This window comes from Mytilus californianus, unplaced genomic scaffold (assembly GCF_021869535.1).
Source record: "Mytilus californianus isolate M0D057914Y unplaced genomic scaffold, xbMytCali1.0.p SCAF_8, whole genome shotgun sequence".
Taxonomy (NCBI): domain Eukaryota; kingdom Metazoa; phylum Mollusca; class Bivalvia; order Mytilida; family Mytilidae; genus Mytilus; species Mytilus californianus.
The window spans coordinates 58002271-58026141 of record NW_026262734.1 but is presented as its reverse complement, the minus strand read 5'-3'; the positions used below and the strand labels follow the sequence as shown (position 1 = coordinate 58026141).

Genomic DNA, 23871 nt, shown 5'->3' with positions numbered 1-23871 from the left:
ATTTCTATAACAGAAAAACAAAAAATAAAGAAATCTATACAGAATATGCACGTACTCACTTTAATAAACCTTGTATTTCTCAAGTCCTCACAAAATCATAAAAGTGACACAAAAGTATGTAATAAAACCAAATTTAAACACAGTTAAACATCATTACATATTTATTTAGTATTTGCCCTGTCACTTGATCACTTGGTTAAATACTAAAATAAATAATTCCTTTTGAATATTTTAAACACGGCTTGAATACATGAAGTACTTCCCAAAGAATGGTACAACAATTTACGAACTTGTCATACTGTGACAGATAGATGTTTATGTTTATTTTTTCTCTCAAATTATAAAAAAATTTTTTTCAAAAAATTTAAAACAAATGTGAGCAGTAAAAAGTTGGCAATACACTCTGAAGACAATTGTTAGAGTTAATAGATATAAGAAGATGTGGTACGAGTGCCAATGAGACAACTCTCCATCCAAGTCAAAATTTATAAAAGTAAACCATTATAGGTCACAGTACGGTCTTCAACACGGAGCCTTGGCTCACACCGAACAGTAAGCTATAAAGGCCCAAAAATTACTAGTGTAAAACCATTCAAACGGGAAAACCAACGGTCTAATCTATATAAAAAACGAGAAACGAGAAACACTTATGAACCACATCAACAAACGACAACTACTGAACATAGTATAGAATTCTTGTTTTCCGCATATTGAAAACAGTATATTGGCATTTTGTAATCGAGAGTTTACAAAAGAAACCCCTTCCAAAAGAGAGTAGGGAGAAGTTAAAACAAGTTGATTTCCATTACCATAATAATATTGAACAATTTTACTCATCATGTCATAGCATGGAAGTATTATATTGACAGGAACTCCAACAAGCGGACTTCAAACGTTTATAGTGCGATGCCGCAAAATCGTTAAGTATCTGTTAATTAACTCGACATGTCTTATGGATGCATGGGTTCTGATCAAATTTTTGGAACCTCGTGAATGATCGTAATTACGGAACATACCGAAATAACCGGATGTGTACTTAATTGTCAAGGAATGACATTTACCGACCATGTGAATGACAAATATAATGTCAGTTTTTACGGCTTTTGCTGCTTAAAAACAAATAAAAAGAAAAGAAACGAAATCCCCGCGACTGTTTTCACCGATTAAAAAAACAAACAAACAAAAAAACTGAAGAGTAAAAATACTCACAAGCCATAAACATTTCAGTTTAAGTTACAATCAATTTTAAAATAGTAAGATTTTAATTCATGAGAGGGCCGTTGGCTAAACACGCGTAACTGTTATATACATGTTATGCTTGGAAATCATAAAATACTCATGTAAAGTAAACGGAAAAGTTTTTATCAGTAATTATTATCTCGTTTTACTGCTAACTTTGACAAATATTTTACTGAAGGGTTAATTAATGAAAGAATTTCCAACAAAAATTAAATCCAAAAGTTGGCCGGGGGGGGGGGGGGGGGGGGGGGGGGGGGGGGCGGGGTTAAAGTGCTTTGATCCGAAAAAATATCAAATATTTTGATTTATTTTTATTGTTTACTGAAAGTCCAATAGCAAATATTTCATGCAATTAAACAAGAAACAAAATCATCAATTGCTTAGCATAGGGTGTAAGATGTTTCAGAACTGTTAAGCTTTTAAACACATAAATGAATTCTAATTTGGTTTCCATGATAAAAAAATAAACTGCTTAGGGCCCATCATGGTGATCGTTCTTTAAATGCATCCAGAAATATTTATAGCGCCTTCCGTAAAAATAAATCTGTCAGACGTCAGAGTAATCTCGGACTAGGTTGAATGTGTAAGGTAGTTTTCAACTTTGGAATTATTATAAAAGGTGTAACAATTCATCTGCATGTCTCGTAACCTGATATTGCTATAGGTCATCACACGCGTGTAATTATTAACCTCTTTTAGTCTTTAAAACATATTTGATAAATAAGTTAATAACATTTTACGATAGAGAAAACCATAAATATTTGTGTTACACTCGATAAAAGTTTACAATCTTTAACTTAAAATTTGAATTATCGGGCACCATCTGGCACAGTACACGCGCATCACATTATTTTTTGCATACACTCTACTTCAGAATCATGTAATTTTCCTATTCGGATATTTCCCGATTTCCAAGTTCCATTGATTAAAACTAAAAATAAGCTTGCCCTCTTTCCGAATGCAGTTAATTTTCTTATGTCATTCTGTTAAATATGGACCGATTTTTTTCGATCTTTTCAGCTTTGTTCTTCATTTATTGAACAGAAACAGGTGTTGTTATTCATGTGGCGATTCACAAATAACCACGGGAGTTTCCGTGTTTATTTACATTGGTAGGTAGATAAGACAATCGATACCAAATCACGTGATAAGACCAGCTTCAGTTAAAAGAACAGACGAAGGCGGCATCACAGATACTCCACAAAGGAGTTATCACGTACTTGACAAACTGAGTCGGAACCTTTTATTTTCTTAAAGAAATCAGTGGGATGGGAATGTGCTAATTTTTCGTTGGAGTTCCTGTCAATATAATACTTCCATGGTCATAGTAAATAGTCCATCTTAACTAGTTTTTGGCTACCCAGGTAGTTAATAGTCTATCTCTACGAGTTTTCGCTACCAGGGTATTTAAAAATAGTCCACCTCAACAAGTTTTTGGCTACCGGGGTAGTAAATAGTCCATCTTAAAAAGGTTTTGGTTACCAAGGTATTAAATAGATCATCTAAACAAACTTTTGGCTACCAAGGTTTTTTAAAATAGTCCATCACAACAAGTTTTGGCTACCCATGTATCAAATAGTCCATCTCAACAAGATTTTGGTTACCTAGGCATTAAATTGTCCATCTCAACAAGATTTTAGCTACCCACGTAGTATATGGTCCATCTCAACAAGTTTTTGGTTACCAATTTGGTTACCAAGGTATTAAATAGATCATCTAAACAAACTTTTGGCTACAAAGGTTTTTTAGAATAGTCACAACAAATTTTGGCTACCCATGTATTAAATAGTCCATCTCAACAAGTTTTTGGCTACCTAGGCATTAAATTAAAATGGTCCATCTCAACAAGATTTTAGCAACCCGCATAGTAAATAGTCCATCTCATCAAGTTTTTAGTTACCCAGGTATTAAAAAGTCCATCTAAAAAAGTTTTTGGCTACCCAAGTATTACATAGTCCATCTCAAAAAGTTTTTGGCTACCCAGGTAGTAAATAGACCATCTAAACAAACTTTTGGCTACCCATCAGACCAACTCTAATTTTCATTCAGCTCTGGTATAAAAACAAATATTTACCTAAACCTCTCCTGTGTAATCAATCTTACACATGTTTTGAAACCTAACACAGACTAATACAAAAATCTAATTTATCAAACAAGACAAAAGACTTGTACTTTAAAGTGGTGTTATCTCCTAAATACCAATTAGTCTTGTTATGTATGCCCAATAAACTTTGATTTTCTGATAAGCTTCAATCCTTTTCACACTGTGTAGTTTGTACTTAAAGATACCATACCTAGTTTCATGTTTAGAACTTTTTTTTATTTCGTTCACTTCAATATTTGGCCTCCGAAACTTTTCTTTTCCAGAATAAGTGAATAACGTTGTGTACACTGAAATCAATATCCTACATTATGTATGTGATTATATTTAGAATTCATAAACTTATGTAATCACCTTTCAATATTATGTCATATCAAACATGTTGTCATTTAACATCCTGCGTTAACCCCTTTGAAAGAAGACAACCACATTTTGTACATTACATGGTGTTTCCAATCATTGTATAGATTGATCTATGTCGGAAATTGTCTACAATGGATTTATTATTACTTGTGGGATACCGATATTCATGAAATTTGAGGTTATAGGTAATTCACAAATCTAAGTGTTCAATGAATTACATATTTTGTAAAGACTTCTAAGGCAAAAAACCATTTAATAAAATATTGCATTATGGACGAAAATACAATTTTTCCTCAACCCTCGAAAATAAATGACTCCTCATTATATCAATACACCTTTCCACTATTCACTGGTATGCCCCGACATCTCCCTACTTTAGCAACACTTTTAATCCAGTGGAAACTTTAAAGTAAGGTTTAGTTGTATTTTGTCTTTTACTAAAATAAAATATTTTATCAGAAATTTATACTCCCCTTTAGATCTAAACAGGAAATTCCATTATATGAAACACTGTTTGTTATTCATATATAAATGGAGTGTGAAATAAAGAGGGATGAACAGAGCCCTTCCATATGTATATTACATGTAAAACATGTTGGCTTGTTACACCGGTTTATATATTAAATTGATATAAAATCATTTTGGAATCCCTTTTTTTCTTCAGAAGAATCAAATCCCATAACAGCTTAACCTCAGGCACTCTTCAAATGTTTTTTAACCAAACCAGCGTATGTATCCTGTTAGTACAAACCTTTTCATTAGACTAATGTTAATGTACATCATAGACGCTTGGAGGATGGACTTATCCCACCCTATTGTATATACTAAGGTTGAAATCTGCTTGACATGTAAGACAAACTTTGGTTTGGTCACACAGTTTTGTACTATTTATAAGTGACTGACAGGAATTTTCATAAAACTGTCAATAATTATATCATTTGTCAGGAAATTGTCTTTCCAACCAGCTATTTTAGAGACTGTCTGCATGAACAGTTCAAGTGAAGCCACTCTACTTTTGAAGGCGAGTCCCGGGACTCATCATTTTTGGCCTTGACGAGTCCAACAGTGAGAAGAAGAGAATTTTTCTGTTTTTGAATTCTTATTTAGGGTTCCATGACAAAAAAGAAATAGAAAAGAACATCACATTAAGAGTAATTTTAATTTTTCTGTCATAAAATGATGATTTGTTGCTCAGTTGATACAAAGTGTTACAGTCTTGATGCATCTTTGGACTCACCAGTTTTGAAAATAACAAGTCCAGACAGATTTTCATAAGTCCAGGACTCATGGACTCACCCAAGTGAGAACCCTGTCAACCCTAACTTTAAGTGCCTACCATTTTTGAACAAACAATTTCAAAGTCAGACTGTTTCCCCCAATTTAATAAAAATTATTTTTCCGCACTTGTTCGTGACATATAAACAACAAAACGAAAATGAGGAGCAAGTGCGGGATTGTGTTTCCTCCTGTTTAAAACTAGATAAAAATTTGACTTCTAGGAGTAAAAAAAATTTTATTTAGCCTTTCTACTGACCCCAATATTTTTACAGCATGCTAGCGGAAACACAACTATTCAATTTTTAAGTTTTTTTAAACTAATAAACTGCTGACCCTTCAACATTTATGTCTGTGTATATTTCAGATTACTTTCCAACTTTTAATCAACATCCTACATATTTTCCATAAACCTAAACATTCTTAAAGTAATAACAGTTCATATATCTATATGCGAAGCAACTCTACTCCAATTTTAGGCCTACAAAAATATGGGGGTTTCCACTAACCCTATCAACCCTAGTTTTTAGAGCCTACAGTTTTTGAAACAGACAATATCAAAGTCAGAGTGTATCCCCCTGTTTAAAAGTTAATAAAACCAGTTAAAACTTTTACTTTAAGAAGTAAAACAAATATATAAGCTTTTCTACTGACCCATATTTTTTTTTCAGCATGCTAGCGGAATCACAGGTATTAAGTTTTTAGGTTTCTTTAAACTAATAAACTGCTGCCCCTTTACCATTGTTTGGGTGTGAACAAGAAAATTTTAAATAAGCCATTACAATTATATTGCATGTAACCTGTAATAAACACAACCAAAAATCGTAATTAAAGGGGATTCATGACCTTGCGATGTATATATAATATTTAGAACCAAAATAATTGCTTGTTTGTCACAATCAAGCTAACAAAAAAAATTTCTATTCTGACACCCAAAAATTATAGTATTTATTTATTTTATTCTTCAGTTTGTTATGCTGTCAGAGAGAATAAGACTTTAAATCCAGTAAATTCAGAAGTTATTGTCATTATTGAACAATTGAGCAAAATGTGAGATTAATAATTTTGTGATTTCAGGAAATGCTGCATTCTTATAATGCTATCAAAAGTTTTATTTTTGCGAAACCTATCCTGTCACAACTTTCAAAATAAAAAATGTTACATTGGAATAAATTCTGCAACTACAGTATTAACTGAAATTAGAGACTGTGTGAAGTTGGCCATTAAGGCACACATAATTTTTTCTATTAAAATATGAAACAATAAAAAAGACAAGGTCTGAAGTCGAACAATTTTACCTCCCTGTATTGATGACAAGAAATTCAGATAATTTGAAAATGTCTTCCATCTAGGTTCAGTCTTACTAAAGATGGAATTTTGCTATGATTCATTAGCATGATCTGATTTAAAAACTTATTATTAGAAATAGACAATTAAAATCTTGTGGTTTGGATAATCCTCTAATAAATTTTAATAATGTTTCCGTATGATTATCTCTCACATGAGTTCTTTCTAAGTTTAGAAAACACAAAGTATCATATATTCCTGCTTTTTTAAAAGCCAGTTTAATTTTTGAAAAAAATTAAACAGTATATTTTTTACTATTAAATCATTCCAAACTTTTATGTACATAATAAAATATGTGTGATTTATGAGGAAAATCCTCTAAATGAAGTTTTACTGAAATTATAGTCATAAAATGAAAACATACAATGAAATAATAATCCTACCTTAAATTTCACAATGATATATCTCCCCACAGCTCATATTACAAAATACAATTATAAATCCAACAGACGAGAGTAGCTCCATACAAATGTACAACACTTACTTATAACCTCACGCCTTTTTCAATAATAAAACATTTTTTTTTCTCACCTGGCTAACCTTAAAAAGAATTTATAAATCCCATTATTACCTTGAATAACCTGTCACAAAATGTAGGTCAATTCTTTTCAATCAAAATACAAACTTCTTTCCCTATTATATCCAAATACAATCAGAAATTCACACTTAACACCACAGACTCTTGTCAATTTTCCGCTGACTGATTTTTAAGTGATTCTAATTTTAGAATAACAGCAATTAAATTGAAATATATTTCACTTCCTTCTATTGTTAATAGCAAATCCAGGAAATGTACATTTCCACCAGTTTTAAATATTCCAAGATGTTGATGTCTCGCTTATCAAATATTATTGATAAGCTATTTGGCAAACAAAATTAATAATATTACACATATATGTATTATCTATAGATCCTAAATAAAGACATTTATCTCATTGTGTAAATAGCGATTTAATATGCTCCCTTGCTATGACTTGTGGGCTTTGAAAAGCCTATTTATCAAACCTATTGGGGTCTATATAGATTAAAATTAATGATAAGATGAACTCCAACCGAATAAGGACCACTTGAAGAATGAATGACTGGCATTTCCTACTTAAAATCTGATGACCTTTCACTATAATGTCAAGTTTCTGTCAAATTAACTGACCACAATATATATATGGTACATGTGAACACTTTAATCGAGCAAAAATGTATGTCTCATACCAAAAATAAATAAATTATATAAATAAATACTTACTTTACCATGTTTACATACTATATATATGTTATGTCAATGACAAATTTAATTTAGAATATTGAGTAGGTAGTTTCTTAGAACTTGTTGTGTAAGAAAAACTCGCAGTTCAAGTACATGTACGTATCAGTAATAAAAAACAAAGGTGGAAAGCTTATTTTTCAGAGAAAATGTGTTATGAAGAATTTGATTCTGGACTTTTTCTCTGAGCAAAAGCAACAGTGAACACACAAAGATATTAGTCGAAAATGGCCTTGCTCAAGCATGAGATTTCTTATGAACCAAAAACACATGCACATGTGCTTTGTACATGAGTCCATATCTCATTAAAACACCTCCAGATTTTTTTTAAAACATGACATGTTTCCATTGATTATTATATTTAATACAAGCTGCTCAAACACAAGCTTAACTCTGCTTACTTTCTCAGCTAGTGTTTAAGTTGTACAGAAAAATAAATATAATTTTCTTCAAATTCCAAGAAAAACATATAATTTAGCCTTCAATGAATGAAAAGGCACTAAACATACTGAAGTGACTTCCAAAAACTGTGAAAATAAATTATAAGTATAAAATGTTTTTCAGCATGTTCAGAACTTGTTTTAACGATCCTAAATATCATGCTATATTGTTGTTTAGATGAACCTCATAGCATTTTAAATTTAAATTTTATATTCTCTATGTCACATAAACATGATAAAGAGTATTTATTCAAAATGGAGTCAAAGCCAAAGATCATTAGAGAATTTTCTCTATTTCCATACATTTTATTTATTTCACTGTAAACTACATCAAAACCAATTTTTACTCGATTCAGGCATTATGCTAATTAACATGTTTAACCTATTAAACTATTTACCTAATCTACAGGAAAATTATTCCAGATGAACCACTCCTTCACCATTTCTCCAAGTAAGTGACCTAATGTCAAAGTAAAACAAGTACTTCATGTCAAATCTGTTATCACATCCATCTGTCAATCAAACACCTGAAATGGACATCATACTACTTGATTGATAATTTATACAAACAACATGCCATCCAAAGATGCACAACAGGAGCACTAATTATATAAAGTATCTGGAACAGAAATGAAACTTTACATCAAACATTTGCTGTAATGGAAAATGTAGGCCATGTCATTTGGACTCTTACAGATAATTGTCTTGTTGGCAATCCTACCACATCTCCTTGTCTATTTTATTTATGAACAGACAAAAAATGAAAACCTCATATTACATGAATAATTATATTCATAATTTGATGGCTATGTCTTTTACTATAAACTGTATGAAAACAATACCCATCAGACAACCTAGCCCCAATAAATCAGCTGATTTCTAGACAATAGGAAATTAAAACTGCAAGATTACACAAGACTTTATAGAAAATCAATAAGATTTTGCAATGCACAGGTAAAACCAGTGTGATGCACTTTAGAATAAAATCGGTTATTCAAACTGACAGTGACATCCTTGACTACACAGACGGTAAATAAAAACAGTCAGTATTTTGTCCCAAAACATACAGTAATTTTCCAATCAATTTCATGCATGAAATAATTTGAGCTTATAGTTCTCAACATATATTTTAAGAAAAATTCCACATTCTTGACAGACATTTAATAACTGACTGACTTTTTTCCTCAGATCATAATATCGATACCTAAAAAATCAATGTTGAAAAATACATGTTCTTGTTTTAGTCTGTGCATGAAATATACTCCTTACACATCAATTTCACTGCTGCAATAAATTATATTCATGTAATGATACTAAATCACAGCACATATTACATGAGCTAATAGGTCAAGCATTGTCAAAATTAAATTGCATTAATTTTGCTTTTTAATAAACGACAGCCTAAGGCTGACAGAATATATTGCTCAGACTATTGGAAGCAAAAATTCGGTGACATGTCTGTATATTTTTTTTATTCGTAAATTGTTTTGTTGTAAATAAGGCAATTAGTTTTCTTAATTGAATTGTTTCACATTTTTCATGTCAGGCCTTTAATAGACTGCTTTATACATACATTTCTCATTGTTGAAGGCCTTATGGTTGCCTATAATTAATTACATCCACTTCATTTGAACTCTGGTGGATAGTTGTCTCATTGGCAATCATACCGCATCTCCTTATTTTTATATTTCTACAGCACTAACTACTGTAAAAAAAAGAAATCTAGATTCTAGCACTGTGAAACAAAGTTTCTCCACTCTAGACAGTATCTTTAATAAATACAAGTAGAAATCTGTAAATAGTTTGCTATCAGAGTTATTTCCACTTCAACTTCAATTATTTTGTTTACAAACTTTAACACTTGAACTAAAAATTTAATCAAACAATGAAATAAATGTCGTGTAAGTAAAGTGGCCATGAAGTATTGTGATTAACTGAACCGCATAAGATGGCAGATATTAATGGAGTTTTATATAATAAGGTGATTTTAAAATTATAAATGTCATGAATGTGTGTTTGAAAAACTAGTTCAAAGAACAAAAGGCTAGATCTGAATGACATCCTACACAGAAAATCCAGTTTAAAAAAGATATATCTGACACTACATTTACTATATTACAATCTACCTTCTTTCACAGAAGTAGAATACTGGTATATACATGATTTATGTGAAAATGCCTACCCATTCATATATTTCATAAGAAATTCACAATCCATTTATATATATTTCCCAGCTATCATATGACATCTTATTTCAATCAGATGTTACACAGTTAACCACATGGGATCCTGATTCATATTATATTAGAGATAAAATGATAAGAACACATGTACAGTTTTTGCAAGCATCTTAACAGAAGCTGAACATGTATCATGACCTATTGACATATAAATTTCTACCTATTGATATATAACCTCCTTGAAATTGCACCCCATTGATATATATGACATTCCAAAAAAGTAACCCATACCAGCGACACGTCTGTTTGTACCTTTATATAGGAAGAGACCCCCCTTTTTTAGCTCACCGTTCCGAAGGAACTGTGAGCTTTTGCCATCACTTGGCGTCCGTCGTCATCTGTGGTCGTCCGTCGACGTCTGTCTGGTGTAAACTATTTCAAACATCTCCTCTGAAACTACTGAACCAATTCCAACCAAACTTAAGCTGAATGATTCTAAGGGTATCTAGAAAATAGTTTGTGTTTTATTTTCTGTTTCATAAAAAAACATGGCCGCCATGGCTAATAAAATGCTTCGCTGAGCGCAGCCTGATACAACCGCAGAGGTCAAACCCTGAACAGTGTGGCAAATTTGGACACAATTTTCAAGCTTGATACTGTCTGAATTTGGATTGTAATCAAATTTTTGACATTATATAGGTTTCTGACACAAAATAAATGTGGTCAAAGATCTTATAAATCCATTGCGCAATACTGTGCATTTGAAGATTTCTTCTTGAAACTTTTCAAAAATTCGAAATTTTAAAAATTTTGAAAAAAAAATATTAATCCCTTTAAAAAAATTGGGAAAAAATCCCCCCCCCCCCCCAACCTTTTGAAACCTCCCTTGGAGTAATAACCCCAAAACTCAATCCCAGCCTTTCCTATGTAGTATGGAACCTTGTAGTACAATTTCAGAGAGATCCATACTCTTACACACAAGTTATTGTCTGGAAACCAATGTGTCTTCGGACGACGACGCAGACGACGACGACATCATACCATTATACGATCCCAAAATTTTTTTTGCAGTCGTATAAAAATAGAACGTAGGGGGTCAAATGCAATTTTTGACTTATATATATAAATATCTCTCAAAAACTAAAGCATTTAGAGCTAATCTGATGAGAGGTAAAAATGTTTATTAGGCCAAGCTCTGTCAGCCCTGAAATTTTCAAATGAATCTAACAACCCATTGTTGGATTGCTGCCACTTAATTGGTAATTTCAAGGTAATTTTGCAGATTTTGGTTATTATCTTGGAAATTATTAATAATAAAGATAAACTGTAAACAGCAAAAATGTTCAGCAAAGTAAGATCTACAAATAAGTTTTGTATGACTAAAATTGTCAATTGTCCCCTTAAGGAGTTATTGCCCTTTAAAATCAATTTTTCACAATTTGTTCATTTAGTTTGCTTACTTTAAAAAATCTTCTCCTTTGAAACTGCTGAATCAATTTCAGCCAAACTTGGGCCGAATGAGTTTCAGAGTATCTAGTATAAATTTTGTATTTTATTTTCTTGTATGTCAAGAAACATAGCCACTATGGCTAAAATGAAACATAGGGGTAAAATGCATTTCTTTGATTTTGAAGAAAATATGACAGATACAAAGAACATTTCAATGGAAGTTTTAAGCCAATCATTAATATATATTGAAAAGCAAAAATAATCATTGATGAAAGATTTAAGCAAAAAATTACAGGTGAGTCTCTTGAGAGCCTCTTTTTTCCTTTACAATCGATCTCATTTGACTCCTCAATTTTGCATTTCGGATATAAGCATTCTCCGCTTAATTGCATAAAACTTCGCTGGGCTTTCAAAATGTCATATATGACTTTTCTTGCTGAAACTACTTTTTCCCACAATCAGGCTTGGCAGGAGGAAATCCAAAATTATCATAAATTTTAAATCATTCAAAACAAAGTCAAAGGGCTCTCAAAAGCCTGAATAGCTGACCTGTAATTTTTTGCTTAAATCTTTCATCAATGATTATTTTTGCCTTTCAATATATATATTAATGAGTCGCTTAAAAATGCCATTTAAATGTTTTTTGTATTTGTCATATTTTCTTCAAAAGCAAAAAAATGCATTTTACCGCTATGTTCCATTTTAGCCATAGTGGCCATGTTTCTTGATGTACAAGGAAATAAAATACATAACTTATAGATTCTTTGAAACTCATTAAAGTTTGGCTGAAATTGATTCAGCAGTTTCAAAGGAAAAGATTGTTAAAAGTAAGCAAACTACTCTCAAATCGTACTTTCTTGTTTATTTGACCTGTTGATACTAATTATAATGCTTTTATGTTATTTAATGTTATTCAGGGTTATAGCTGGCTGGTCTATATACCAGCTTTGATAAGTGTTTGGTATTACTATTAATTTTCACTTCGTACTATGAACATCAAAATTATTTATTTTGTAAAAATATTTCCTTTCTCTATTGGAACTGTACACGTATACCTAACAACAAAATTATTTTCATTTACCTGTGTTTAAAGTTATTGCAAATGGCTGATATTTTGGTTCGAGCATATTGTTTTTCTTAAATTGTTAAACATTTCATACCGATATAATATGTTACTTTTATTATTCTTCCCTTAGTTTATTTATTTTGTATTTGCATTGTAGCATAGGTCAAATTTATTTGTTCAGTGTTTGTTCACTGGTGTTATGTCCTTTGATTGAGTTAAGCTATTTCAGTTGATATTTTATAGTGTGTCTTTCTATGTTGTGATGTTACACTATTGTTTCAGAAAAAGGGTGAAGGTTTGGTACCATTGAAACGTTTAAACCCGCTGCATTTGTTTGCACCTGTCCTAAGTCAGGAATCTGATGTTCAGTAGTTGTCGTTTGTTGATGTGGTTCATAAGTGTTTCTCGTTTCTCGTTTTTTATATAGATTAGCCCGTTGGTTTTCCCGTTTGAATGGTTTTACACTAGTAATTTTTTGGGGCCCTTTATAGCTTACTGTTTGGTGTGAGCCAAGGCTCCGTGTTGAAGACCATACTTTGACCTATAATGGTTTACTTTTATAAATTTTGACTTGGATGGAGAGTTGTCTCATTGGCACTCATACCACATCTTCTTATATCTATAGAACTCCTTAAGGGGTCAATTGACAATTTTGGTCATAAAACTTATTTGTATATCTTACTTTGCTGAACATTTTTGCTGTTTACAGTTTATCTTTATCATTAATAATATTCAAAATAATAACCGAAAACTGCAAAATTTCCTAAAATCATCAATTCAGGGGCAATAACCTAAAAATCAGATACCCGATTTGGCTGATAATTTCAGGGCAGGTAGACCTTGACCTAATGAATACTTTATCTTCTTGTCTGATTTGCTCTAAATGCTTTAGTTTTTGAGATATGTCAAAATAGATTTTACCCTATGTTCTATTTTTAGCCATGGTGGCAATGTTTTCTGAGGAAACAGAAAATAAAACACTAACTTTATTCTAAATAATTAACCTAAGAATCATTCAGCTTAAGTTTGGTTTAATTTGGTTCAGTAGTTTCAGAGGAGAAGATTTTTTAAAGTTAGAAAACATGATAAACAAATTGTGTAATTTGTCCTTAAAGGGCAATAACTCCTTAAGGGGTCAATTGACAGTTTTGGTCATATAATCGTCATTGTAGGTCTTACTTTGCTGAACATTTTTGCTTCAGAGAACTTTTTATTTTAATCTAAGTGTTTTCACATTATCGATGTTTATAGACATTTTGTTTCTAACTTTTTATATCAGGTCTACGCTAAAGGCATTGCAAAATCTATGGCCTTTAACGCGGTTTAGTTACTTACACTTGACTCAATTGAATAACTGGCATGACTGTCAAAGATGATTTGAATGTTTTAACTTTTAAGCATGTTTATTTTATAGGTAAATTAGGGACCATAAATACATTGATTATTGAAATTGTAATTGAGCAAGAGCTTATTCCCTTTTGCACCATGTTGGAGGTCTACATACATAAATTCTTTAACAAATCAGACAAATTCAACTTGTTAAACTGATCGCTACACTTTAGATAAATTTGCTTTCTTAACAATTTTAATTTCTTTCAGTCTTGCTTGCTTCATCACTATGATCTAGTAAAGATCTTTTATCAATATAAAAATAAGGAGATGATTTTACCTTGTTTTAATTTGACTAATCAAATACGAAAATTACCCATTAACCCCTCCAAAACGACAATCAGGGGAAATAACTCAATCTGAATTTATGTCATATTGAAACCTACATTATCTATACTTCATATGTGGAAGTCAAAAAGGACCCTTAGCAAACCTCCTCCTTTGTATAATACATATCAAAGAGAGTTCTCTAAAAGTGGAGGTCCAAAGGTTTTGACCACCAAAATTTTTCAAGGACAGACACAATTTTGGTATTTTTCAATAGAGATAATAGTGAGGACCAGCAGATTTTCTTCATAGACCACTAGGGAAAAAAGATTTCAAGAACTCTGATAAAAATGTATCTGATTACAGAAAAGTATAATCATAAATGTAATCGAACAAATATGAACCAATAAGCTCATTAGGTGGCATAAGAAATTCAAAATACAATGTAGTATGCTATTTTATGTGAAAGAACGACGACTTAGAAATTCATGAATTTTCCCGTACATTTCCGATGGTACAGTAGACGTACATGTGTATTTACCCTTTCCAGTATTTAGCTGAATATGCCCCAATTTACACTAAATTTTTCTCCAAATAATCTTACAGCATCATGGAACAATCACATTTAAATTGTGATGCAAAATTCTACTGGAACTTGATTAACTAATGCAGTAATCAGGTAATGGTGGAAAAATTTGCATACAATTGTAAATACGTCTATTTTAGGGGCCAGCTGAAGCCCGCTTCAGGGTGTGGGATTTTCTCGCTGTGTTTAAGACCTATTGGTGGCCTTCGGCTGTTTTCTGCTCTTTGGTCGGGGTTGTTGTCTCTTTGACAAATTCCCCCATTTCCATTCTCAATATTACATCACAGTAAGAGTTGATTGTTCAATGACACTATTCACCCAAGTTCAACCGGAGTAACTCCTTCATAAAATAAGAACTCAAAATTGGTGTAATCGAAGAAACAAGTTAGTTAGAAATAAGAAAAATTGTCATCATTGAATAAAAAATATAATAATAGTAAACTGGTATTCTACTGTAGACAATGACATTCCTATCTGGATATATAAGATCGACGATAAATGACAACAGATATATGTCTACCGATAAATCGACATGGCAAATTCGGTGACATTACAGAACAATCATTACCAGTACACGTTTTCACTGATTCAATTGAAACGCCCCCTTGCCGTCCCCCTATACTACACATGTATGCAAAAAGCAAAAAAAAATCATATTCTTGGTTACAATCTTTTCGGTAATAATAAAAATCATATGTTGCTCACTATAAATTTACAATAGCTACCTAATTTTTTGATATGAACTCTAACTTGATACAAGATAAGTTTGAATCATAAATCCTAGCGGCTTCCCAATATTTTGAATACACAAATTAGTAAGTGCGCATGACCTCAAAAAAATATGTCAGATTGTTGAACAAAACGAAAGTAGTATTAACATCAGCCTATTATTTTAATTCTGTTCAGTCTCCTCACAGACATATCTGGTCTCCCGCAGCTACTTATTTATTAGAACTTTTTATCAACATTTAATTTTTGAAATGATGCTGTAATTATGGCTAAATACGAATGACTATATTTTCATCATGTTTTAACGAAAATGAAAAAAAAATAATGTGTAAGTAAGACTTATGGTTAGGCAAATGCCGGGATTGTTTAGTTATAAAGTCTCTTTTGATCTCGAGTAGTGTTTCCATTCTGGGGCCTTAATCTTAAATTTTCAAAGCAATCTTTGATTTTACCTGTCAAATCACAGTTCTTATTTGATAAACTGTTTGTCCTTATAAGGTGCTTCTTCTAATTCAGTGTCCCTTTTGAATTCGTATTTATTAAATAGAAAACAACAAATAAAAGTTGGCAACATACTTAGTTGTTAGGCTGACATTCAGTAAGGTGTGCCACAGGGTTCTATTCTTGAACCGCCTTTTTTTGTTTAACGTTTTCATAAACGATATTTTTTATATTATAAATCAGAGCTTGTCTGCTTATTGTATAACTACGCAAATGGCAGCACATTGTCGTTCTGTAAGTCCTGCTTTTAACAAGGTAATTATAGTTATAGCAACATTAGAAGATGAATCCGACCAATTTCTCACTGAAAATATAAAAATAAGAAGAACTCTCCATCAGAGACCAAATGACAATTAACAACTATGAGGCCTTCAACGATGAGCAAAACACATACCGCGTAGTCAGCCTATACTTGAAAAGGCCCTGAAAGGACAAAGTGTAAAACAATTCAAACGAGAAAACTATAAACGACCTCATTTATGCACACAACAATGAACGAAAAACAAATATGATGTACTATACTAGTACAGCAACAAACAACAACCACTGAATGACAGGCTCCTGACTTGGGCCAGGGATATACAGCATGTGGCGGGGTTAAACATGTTTGAAGGCGCCAACCCGAACATGGGACAAACAGCGAAAAAAGACAACCAATTAATAACAGGCTTCTGGCTTGCCGGGTATGCACATATATAATGTGTGGCGGGGTTAAACTAGTTTGCCGGCGCCACCCAAATTCAATGGTTGTTGTGTGTTGCTGTATATTATATTATATATTTTTCGTTCATTGTTTTGTACATAATCAGGCCGTTAGTTTTCTCGTTTGAATTGTTTTACATTTGTCATTTCGGGGACTTTTACAGCTGACTTTCCTGTATGTGTTTTACTCGTTGTTGAAGGCCGAAGGGTGACCTAAAGTTGTAAACTTATATGTCATTTTGGTCTCTGGTGGATAGTTGTCTAATTGGCAGTCATACCACATCTTCTTATTTTTATACTAAGTACAGATCTGAAGTATACTTGCAGTTACTGACGGCTATAGTTGAAAGCCAATAACAACTAATAATAGTTCAAACAATATTTATTCAGATAAATCAACATTAAACCATATTATACAAATGAAATAAATTATTAAGGATTCAGAAACAGAAAAATCGTTTTGATTAACATTATCAGTAATTTGTGTAAAAAGGCATCTCAACAGCTTAATATTTTGAAACGTTTTTATGACCTTTTCTTTGCAAATTAAATACACTCACAATATTTAATCATTTTATTATACAGAATTTTAATTGTTGTCCTTCGGTTTGGCATTTTTGCACTGAAAAAAAACCAATAAAATAAAATGAAAAAAGTGCAAGAAAGAGCACTCCGATTTGTATATGATGATTACAACTCCACATTTTTACAACTTGTAAATAAGGCCAAGGTGTCAACATGTCAACTCTTCTGGTGCGCAGAATCATGAATATGATTATAGAAACTTTTGAGATTATTGTAGTAGGTTGTTTTCTATGCTTGGAATAACAACTAACGAGAGCTAAGGGTTCTGATGCTTTATTGTACCAGTAGATAAAACAAGTCTGAAATAGCAATACAACATATATAAATAACAAGCTATTTCATATAACATAAATACTTTTACGAAATATCACAGTTTATGTAATACAGAAATATAATAATAAATAATACATTTATCTGTTATTAAATAAGTAGCAAGTAAAATGTTTTACAAGTAGAAGATGTTCAATGTTTACAGTCAGTGAAATTGACCTCGGTGTCACGTGTACTTTAACAACAAGATTCACTTTTATTTACACTGTATAGTGCAATGTAATGTACGATAAATTTGTGTATCTGTGTATATGTAATCACTACTGGTTTACCTTACAAACGGTATATAATAAATGTTATATCTACATTTATTAATAATAACTTCATCAAAATATATAATACGTATAATAATTAACTACATAATATTATACAACAATCATAAAGTTGCAAATATAATAATCATAAAGACTTATGATGTCAATATTATTGATTCGTTAAAAGCTCCAAATAAAGGGGAGGTAACTCATGTTTACAATACAATATAAACAATGCCAAACTATAAATAAATATACTCTTACCACTTATGGAGTGAGTTGAACTAGTAAGGTTAACGGCACATCAAATAAACATCACACAATCATGTGTTCTATATAATTACACATTACATGGAGTCCTGAAACCAAAATACGAACATAAATACTCGGACTCTAATTATAGAAATATACAATGTGACAAATATTCTTTACTCATTCATATTTGTACTTTATAAAAACTATTCGATACAAAACTATTACTTTATATAAATGGAAACACTTTTTTACGTCTTTTGTTTAACAAGCCGCCATTTATAAAATATAGACTATTCGTGACAATAACCAAATAGTAGTGTACGCAAATTAACAATATAATTCTACCGTGGCAAATAAACCGTAGATTATAAAATCATATACTTATAGCTTAATAAAATACTCTCATGTACATCTTGTGTACTTATGTTACATGCATGCGATATGAGGAGAACGTTACAAGACAAATAGAAACTTTGCTATAATATCATTTACGTGAAAAATATAAATAATGTTAATAAAGAAGTAAACTTACAGTATTCAATAATATGTTGTCCAAAATATAAGGTTTACAGGTAACTATGTGGTCAATATAATCAGACATAAATTCAATGGACTGTCATGGCTATCGTCCGTGGAAATATACAGGTACAAAACAAAGGAAATTAAACTTGACCGCGAAATACTAACAGCCAATCAAATACAATGATTCAAGTAAATCCCTACTGAATATTCATAGAAAATAACGTGAATATTACTATACATATAAGTAAGGTTTTCAAGTAATAATTTACACTAAAAATACAATATTCAAAATATGTAATTAAGCTTTTATCATAAATATAGTAATTTAATAAATAGATGATTTTTACATTATATAAAATGATCATAAAAATCACTCTGCTACATTCTCCCCGCTGTAGGAAAATGACTTCCACGTCATTCCAGTCTGTTTCCCCCTTCACTGAAAATTGACGTCCTCGGCAAGCCATTAACCACTAGTAATTGCATCGCATGATGTCAAGGATGGTTCTGGACAACTCCATCTCCAAACCTTTAAATCTCCCTTTCTGTGCTTCAGACTCCAACCAGTGAATCTTTAGTAACCAGTCTGGCTGTTGGATCGTAGCCTGCTTGGATACAACATAGTCCTCGAGGTACTTCGGTGGTTTTCTGTTCCTCTGTGGTCTTGTTGATACTGGTGGATCTCGTGGTGGTGTTGGTAATATCCGTCTTCTTCGTGGGTGTTCTGGAGCTATGGTGGGTTCATCTGCCTCTTCTAGTGATAGGTCTGTTGGCGCACTCTCATCTTGATCAATAGAAGTGTGTACTTCAGTAGTCTGAGCAGTCGCTTCTTCAGTATCCTCATCACTCACAGGGGCTGGTTCTGCAACTCTATTGATGTCCACAGGAAGAGCGTCCCCTCCTAAACCAGTTCCCTGCTGATCACTACTCTCAGCTCCATCATGGTCGTCACCAGTGAAACCAAGAGTTCCTTTTTCTTGTCGGTCCACATCTGGTACATCACTGTTAGTGTTGTCCTGTGTATCCTGATCAAGTATCCAATACACCAACTCCTGCTCCGACTCCTCATCTGACTCCTTATCAGTGGTCCTGTTCTCACTGTTCCCTTCAGATTTCGTCGGTTCCTCGGGCTGCTTCTTTCCTCTTTGCCTGGGCGCAGGACGTTTCTTTTCTTTATCTGTATCTATAACAGTTGGCAGATCTCCAATAGGCAAGAAAAGATTCCTGTGTAGTGTCCTCTTTCTTCCTTCTTTATTCTCTTTCTGAACCACGTACACTGGGATTCCACAATTAGGTTGACTAATAATCCGGTACGGGTCATCTTCCCACCTGTCTGCTAATTTGTGCTTTCCATCAAAAGCTAGTGTCTTGACTAAGACTCTATCTCCCGGTTTCAGCACAGCTCCTTTTACTTTCTGGTCGTAATGTGTCTTCTGGCGTTTCTGGGCAGCAAATATGTTTCTTGTTGCTGTATCATAGGCTTTGCGTAGTCTGTCTTGCATTTCCTCTGCATACTTCGTGGTTGTAACAGGTTCAGCATCATCTCCAATACCAAAAGCAATGTCTATAGGTAGCTTTGGTTGTCTTCCGAACATCAGGAAGTATGGTGAGAAACCAGTTGATGTTTGACGTGTACAGTTGTAAGCATGGACTAGACTAGCAACATGTGACTTCCAATCTTTCTTCTGAACGTTTTCTAAGGTACCAAGCATACCAAGTAATGTTCTGTTGAAACGTTCAGTGATGCCATTACCCATTGGATGATACGGTGTTGTTCTTGATTTCGTCATACCAGTGATGTTACATAATTCCTTGATGATTTTGGATCCAAAGTTGGCACCTTGATCGGAATGAATTCTTTCTGGCAAACCATAATGGACGACAAAGTTGTTGAAGAATGCGTCTGCAGTTGTTTTTGCTGTCTGGTTTCTTGTTGGTATTGCCAAGGCGTATCGTGTGAAGTGGTCTGTTATTACTAGTATGTTCTCAAATCCACCTGTAGATCTTTCAAGTGAGAGATAGTCCATACATACTAACTCCAGAGGTTGTGTCGTCTCGATGTTAATGAGTGGTGCTCTGTGACTGGCAGGTTGCTTTCGTCGAATACATCTGTCGCAGTTCGATATCCAGTTGTCAACATCTCGATTCATTCCAAACCAAACAAAACGGTCTCTAACTAATGAAACTGTTTTATCTCTGCCTTGATGTCCCATCTCATCATGTAATGCTGTTAATACTTTGGCAATGCAGACTTCAGGTAACACAAGTTGTTTATGTTGTTCCCCATTGTCGTGGATAATACGGTAGAGTACGCCATCGATCATTTTCAACTTGTCGTAGTTGTTCAAGAACCAAGTGTTCCATGGTGAACGTTCTAGCTGTTCTTTTCGTGGCTTTCGATGTTCATCAACCCAGTATATCCAATCTCTAAGGTAAGTATCTTGCTTTTGTTCCATCTTTATGTTGATTAAATGTTGTGATGGTAAGAATGGATCATCAGTGGCTTTAGGTGTTGTCATCGATAACGTCTGAACATATGGTTGTGCATGTTGTAACTGACAAATGGCTTTCACAGAATCTGTACTAATGTTGGAGGTGTTGGTACGACCAAGTAGTTCTGGAAGTCTTGAAAGTGCATCTGCATCAGCGTTGTTAGCACCTGGTCGATAGACGATGTTAAAGTTGTATGATGACAAACTTGCTATCCAACGATGTCCAGTGGCGTCAAGCTTCGCTGTTGTTAAGACGTAGGTAAGTGGGTTGTTGTCTGTAACCACGGTAAATGTGTTGCCATAAAGGTAATCATGGAACTTTTCTGTTACTGACCATTTGAGAGCAAGGAATTCTAATTTATGGACTGGATAGTTCTTCTCAGTCTTGCTAAGTCCTCTGCTGGCATAGGCAATGGCTCTTTTCTTTCCTTCTTGTTGTTGGTACAGTATTGCTCCAAGACCAAGCATAGATGCGTCTGTATGTAGTTCGAAAGGTTCCTTATAGCGTGGATAACCAAGAACAGGTGGCATCGCAAGTTGACTTTTGAGCTTCTGAAAGGCATCTTCTTGTGGCTTATCCCAAACCCATGATGTTACTGTTGGTTTCTTGAGTTTTCGCTTACTGGACTTCTTTGGTGCAGGCATCAAGTCTGTGAGCGGTCTTGCTATCTTAGAGAAGTCTTTGACGAACTTGCGGTAATAACCGACGAAACCAAGGAAGCGACGTACTTCTTCTGGCGTTTTGGGTCGAGGCCAGTTGATGACTTTCTCTAGTTTATCTGGATCGGGTGAAATACCATCTTTAGAGACTATGTGACCGATGTACTTAACTTTGTCTTTGAAGAATGCACATTTCTTGGGCGAAAGTTTCAAGTTGTGTTCTCTTAGTCGTTGTAGTACCATCTGTAGTCTTTCAAGATGTTCTTCATACGTCTCTGAAAAGATGATCAAATCGTCAAGGTATATAAAGCATATATCTAGGTGAAGATCTCCAAGTATCTGTTCCATGAGGCGTTGGTAGGTTGCTGGACTGTTTACGAGGCCAAACGGAAGTCGGTTGAACTCGTAGAAACCAAGTGGGCCGACTGTAAACGCTGTTCTAGCTCTGTGTGTCTCTTCAACCTCTACTTGGTGATAACCACTCTTCATGTCCATGACTGTATAGTAGTTGTTTCCTCCTAAGGCGTCAAGGATTTCTTCGCTTCTAGGAAGAGCATATGAGTCTTTAATTGTCAGCTGGTTCAATTGTCTATAGTCCACACACATTCTAAGCTTGTTGTCTTTCTTTCTGACCAATACAACATTCGATGACCAAGGCGAATGTGAACGACGAATGATCCCAGCAGTAAGAAGTTGTTGAAGGTGAGTTCTAACTTCGTCGAATAAAGCAGGTGGAATACGCCGGTGTCGTTGTTTGAATGGTGTTTCATCTATCAGTTCTATTCTATGCTGAACGGCGGTGATGTGGCCTATATCAGTATCTGAAGTGCTGAATACATCTCTGAATTGATGAAGTAGTTCTCTGGCTTTACGTAGTTGTTCATCAGTAAGTGTGTCTGGGAATGTAGACTCATTCCATGCATCTTGTTCAAAATTGTCTGATACATCAATGTCGGTGACTGAAACAGGCTGAAGTTCGCAAAGGATGGCGTTTGGCGAAACTGTCACTGTTCTGGTAGTTACATTGCTGATGTGTACTGGTATGATGCTGTTGTTTCTATACTGATACGATACTAATGATGGAGCTATATCTAAGTCTGATGGTATTGCTGCTCTATCAGTTGACTGTAGAAGTCCACAAACTGGATGATATGGTAGTTCATGGTCCATGTATCCCTGTAGAACGACATCTTTGTTAGGTGGTATGCGGATTGTCTTTCCTTCAGCACTCTTGACGATGGCAAGTCTGTTGCATCTTTTCTGCAGTTCTTTATCTCTAAGAAACAAACATCTAAATGTAATATACCAAGGTGTATGTAGATCTGCTGTTTGTAGAAAACGTGATCCATAACGTTGCTTTACATCATTCATAGCTGCTGTCAAAACGTTGGTTCCCAGTAGAAGTGGTACTAACTGGTTGTAAGTGCTATCTGGAACGACTAACAGCAAGCATTGCTGAGGATCTGCTGATGTAGATGTACCTGGTAACTGTAGATCTGCTGAGATGTAACCAAGGTATGGCATGTTCTGGCCATCTGCACACTCGATGTTAAGTATCTGGTTAAGTTCCTGGATAGGACTGTCAGCAAGGTACTGTCGATGGAATGACTGACTAACTGTACTAACTGTAGAACCAGTATCTAGTAGTGCTGATGCTTGAAATCCATTGATGACTATGGTAACTTCATTAGGGCTGCCAAGTAATCCTTCTGTATCACCTGATGACTGTCGTTGTTGGTACATCTTGGCTTCAGTGTTAATCTGCTGAAAATTACAGGCTTTTCTAGTGTGATCCAGTCTAACTCTGCAGGCAAAGGCATAGTGGCCTGGTTGTCCACATCTATAGCATATAACAGGTTCTCTGGATGGTTGGGATAC

The 23871-nt window shown here is 33.6% G+C and overlaps 1 protein-coding gene and 1 long non-coding RNA gene across 3 annotated transcripts in view; both read right to left on the bottom strand.

Annotated features, from left to right (window-relative positions):
• Positions 1-15791, bottom strand: part of LOC127712585 (cytospin-A-like) — a 38916-nt gene extending 23125 nt beyond the window's left edge. Inside the window, exons 1-2 of one of the 2 annotated variants that reach the window (XM_052219097.1) lie at positions 15689-15791; positions 8425-8553 (exon numbers count right to left, since the gene is read on the bottom strand). The gene's annotated coding sequence lies outside the window, so the exon portion shown is untranslated. Of the gene's footprint in view, positions 1-6896; positions 7021-8424; positions 8554-15688 lie in introns of those variants that run through there. The other variant, XM_052219098.1, reaches the window with a different exon arrangement.
• Positions 15792-17737: 1946 nt separating this feature from the next.
• Positions 17738-19702, bottom strand: LOC127711480 (uncharacterized). Its single transcript, XR_007986723.1, has 2 exons — positions 18329-19702; positions 17738-17779 (listed from the first exon to the last, which is right to left on the bottom strand). It is a non-coding gene; the product is annotated as an uncharacterized LOC127711480 (long non-coding RNA).
• Positions 19703-23871: the final 4169 nt, after the last annotated feature.